The sequence below is a fragment of the Urocitellus parryii genome, chromosome Y, assembly GCF_045843805.1.
Source record: "Urocitellus parryii isolate mUroPar1 chromosome Y, mUroPar1.hap1, whole genome shotgun sequence".
NCBI classification, from domain to species: Eukaryota; Metazoa; Chordata; class Mammalia; order Rodentia; family Sciuridae; genus Urocitellus; species Urocitellus parryii.
Genome location: NC_135548.1, coordinates 26,823,161 through 26,827,683, shown reverse-complemented (window position 1 = coordinate 26,827,683; position 4,523 = coordinate 26,823,161). Strand labels below are relative to the sequence as shown.

Genomic DNA, 4,523 nt, shown 5'->3' with positions numbered 1-4,523 from the left:
ATGCTGTTTTCATTACTGTGTCTATGTAGTCTAGTTGGAAATAAGGTAGAATAATGTTGTTAGGTAATGTAATGTTCCAATTTTGTTTTTCTTTCTCATGATTGCCTTAGCTATTCAGTATTGTTTTTTTGTAATTAATCCCTATGAATTTTAGAATTTAGTTTTATTTCTAATTTTTTAATTTTAATTTCTTCCCTATTGTGTTTGCCTTTTTTTTCTGGATCCCACTATTTTCATATGGGTGAGGTTATAAACACAAAGTATAAAAATACCTCAAAATAAGTTCCAGAAGTTCCAAAATCATAATTTTGTTATTATAAAACTTTAGAATTGCTATTCTCATTTCACCTACATATTTTTAATCTGGTCTTCTTGAAATCCCTGTAAATACTGTATCACTATAAAATCTTCACTGCAGGGTGAAGTAGGAAAAAAAGACATAAGTGAACGTGCTCTTTCAAATGACTTCTAGGCAGTTTTCAGTGAACTTCACTCTAAGAATCATCTCATGAACAGTTTGAGAGAACAAAATTTTTAAAATGACTCTTAAAAAATGAGCATCAAATTTTTCATGTATCTGTCCTCTTGAATTTTTGAAGTCCATATTTAGCAATTTAGACACTACAAAAGTGCAGCAAAAAAGTAAGTAATATCTCATGGAATGGATTTTGGCAAACTATTATAACTAATTCCTGGCAAGTCTATGTGTTATAGTTAATTTATTTTTTAAATGCTTGCATAATTAAGTTATAGGGCCAAAAAAAAAATGCAAGACATGATATTTTTTCTAAATAATTCAAAATACAGTAGTATATTAAAAAACAAACATTTCTAATAAAATATATATTAAATTTCTATTCAGGCAGCTATAGATATTAAGGTAATTACAAGAGCGATAGAAACTGCAAGTGAAGCTTTATTTATATATAAGTATGTAATATTTATGCATTTGATTTTACTATGTGAAACAAAGAATTTTAATGAATCATATATCATATATGTATCATATATCATATATATATATATATCATATATATGCCTCCACATTTAAAAAACCAATATTCTATATAAAACATTGTATATATTCGTGTTTTAAAATCTGTCTGTAGAACTCAAGTGGTTTTGACACAGCCTAGATGAGTTCCTTAAATTCACAGTGCTTCTTGAAATCTAACCTTAATTCATGATATGATGATCTACATGGTGACATAAGTTAATTTTATTCATTTCACAATTGCCAGTGATGGGAAAATAAGGCAATATTGACAGTAACCACAGCCATAAGCTATTAATTTTAATGGAAATAGTGGCCTGTGTTACCATGACCCAGGGCAGAATTTCACAGTGGGCATGTAATATACATATATCAGCATTTATCTTCTTTCTAAATATATGCACATTTATTATAACATACTTTAAATGTTCAGTTGTAAAGTTTTCTGTTTATTTTTAAAGACTATATTAAAGAAATTTGGCAACCTCATGGAATTTAATATATGCTAAAATAAAACTGGAATTTGTGTAAGTTAAAAATCTAAAGTGCTTCTATGTTTCCTGAAATTCTTTGTTTTTAGAGACAAACACAATTTGTAAAATGCAAAACTGTCCATTAGTACTGCATATTTTGACGACAGCACATTTTATCTTTTTTTTAATCATTGCTTTCCATTTTAGAAAGCATTTAGTGTCTTAACAATTGTTATTGTTTGTGGCCAGTTTGTTGATATTTTCAAGATTGATTTTCAAAGAATTAAGAGTTTCCTTAGAAAACATGAAGTATGATAAACAACAGTTTTTAAGATCGAAAGACACCATATTTATCCAAAATTGATCTCAGCCAGTAAGCCCACTGAATCAAAAGTTCAGAGTAACATTGAGTACATTGTCCTTGCTCTGTGCAGTAGTATCTTTTTAGATTATTTTAATAAACATAAATAAACATAAATATACATTTTCTCTTTTCCTTTCTGGTGGTTTATTAAATTGTACCAATTCCAGCAGTAGGGAGCTTTATGATTGCCTGAGCCATTACTTCTATCACAGTGCATTGTGACCTGTTATGATCTTTGTTAGTCTAAGACAAATTTAATCTGAGGTCAGACTACTAACAACTATTGTTTTCATTTCTGAGAAGATGAGAACATGTCAGAAAATAATATTATCGGGGTGTGGGGGGGGGCGGTGAGCGGACGGAATTTCCCAGCGCGGGGGCTCAGGCTTCCACGGCAAACGGGCAGTCTCTTTCTGTTTACGGAGAGAAAGGGGAAATGGAAAAGGCAGGGAGGCGGCGGCTGGCGTCCGCTGCGCCGCCCCTGGGCTGGCTCAGACGCTGTGAGTCAGGGGCCCACGAGGACGGCCTGAGAGCACGGGCCGCCGGGAATGCACTCGCCGGCACAAGTCTTGAGGACGCGCCATGCTCCGGGGGCCGATCGCCCTGGCTCCCTATCCTGCCGCAAGACCTCGGTGCCCCGGTGTGCCTGGCTCCGGAAGGCCGCCACCAGTTGCGCACCGAGCCTTCGGGGGAACCCGGCTGGAGCGCTGGGCTGGCGGGAGTGCGCGAAGAACGCAGACTCTCCAGATGGCACCACAGTAATGGAGTACATGAGCACTGGAGGTGACAATAAAGAAGAAATTGATTTACTAATTAAACATTTAAATGTATCGGATGTAATAGACATCATGGAAAATCTTTATACAAGTGAAGAGCCAGCGGTTTACAAACCCAGTCTAAGGACCATGTGTCAAGATAGTAATCAAAACGAAGAGCGTTCGGACTCTCTGCTGCTTAGTGGCCAAGAGGTGCCTTTGTTGTCATCCGTCAGATTTGGAACCGTGGAGGATTTGCTTGCTTTTGCAAACCATATATCAAATACCTCAAAGCATTTTTATGGACATCGACCACAAGAATCTGGAATTTTATTAAATATGGTAATCACTCCCCAGAATGGGCGCTACCAAATAGACTCTGATGTTCTCCTCATCCCTTGGAAGTTGACTTATAGGAACATAGGCTCGGATTTCATTCCTTGGGGGGCTTTTGGAAAAGTGTACTTAGCACAAGATATGAAGACCAAGAAAAGAATGGCATGTAAACTGATCCCCGTAGATCAATTTAAACCATCTGATGTGGAAATCCAGGCCTGCTTCCGGCATGAGAACATCGCTGAATTATATGGTGCTGTCCTTTGGGGCGAAACTGTCCATCTCTTTATGGAAGCAGGCGAGGGTGGGTCTGTTCTGGAAAAATTGGAGAGCTGTGGACCCATGAGAGAATTTGAAATTATTTGGGTGACAAAGCATGTTCTCAAGGGACTTGATTTTCTACACTCAAAGAAAGTGATTCACCATGATATTAAACCTAGCAACATTGTTTTCATGTCCACAAAAGCTGTGTTGGTGGATTTTGGCCTAAGCGTTCAGATGACTGAAGATATCTATTTCCCTAAGGATCTTCGAGGAACAGAGATTTACATGAGTCCAGAAGTGATCCTATGCAGAGGCCATTCCACGAAGGCAGACATCTACAGCCTGGGAGCCACGCTCATCCACATGCAGACAGGCACCCCGCCCTGGGTGAAGCGCTACCCCCGCTCAGCCTATCCCTCTTACCTGTACATAATCCACAAGCAAGCACCTCCTTTGGAAGATATAGCTGATGACTGCAGTCCAGGCATGAGAGAGCTGATAGAAGCCGCCCTGGAGAGGAACCCCAATCACCGTCCAAGAGCAGCAGACCTGCTAAAACATGAAGCCCTGAATCCCCCCAGAGAGGATCAGCCACACTGTCAGAGCCTGGACTCTGCTCTCTTTGAACGAAAGAGACTGTTGAGCAGGAAGGAGCTGGAGCTTCCCGAGAATATTGCTGATTCTTCATGCACAGGAAGCACTGAGGAATCTGAGATGCTCAAGAGACAGCGTTCTCTCTACATAGACCTTGGTGCCCTGGCTGGCTACTTCAATCTTGTTCGGGGCCCACCAACACTGGAATATGGCTGATGGATGGCACTATTTGCTCTCAACTAAAGACAGCCTTTATCTCCTGGACTTTGGATCTGCAGACTCTACAGAGTGGCTCTAGATAGTGAATTATACCCTTTATTAAAAGCTGGCAGTAGGGATTCCAGTGGCATACATATGAATGGGACTCCAAGTGGCCCCTGTGGATTTGATTTGTGAAGCTACTCTGGTATATGCTAGGTCTCAAGGTTCTCATTTCTCATGTGGCAGGAATTAAAGGAAGAAAGGGAAAAGTTGATAGAAGGATCATTTCTGGTGACTGATTTCATTCAGTGTGAAATTTTAAAAATACCAATCACGAGGAGACTAGCCTAAAATTACTATTCTTGTTTCTTATTTAAATGTGGGATCTTCCTTTAACTCAGAATAATTGTGTTGTATATATTGGTGTATATAGTAGGATAATTCTTGGAGCCTTTGTTGGTAGATTCAAGTATCATTTGAATACATTATATTTTGGGTGAATAGAATAACTTGACTATTGAAGCAATAAGCTTAACTAGTGC

The 4,523-nt window shown here is 38.6% G+C and overlaps 1 pseudogene; it reads left to right on the top strand.

The window, feature by feature from the left end:
- The first annotated feature begins 2,592 nt into the window (after positions 1-2,592).
- Positions 2,593-4,065, top strand: LOC144251104 (mitogen-activated protein kinase kinase kinase 8 pseudogene; annotated as a pseudogene).
- Positions 4,066-4,523: the final 458 nt, after the last annotated feature.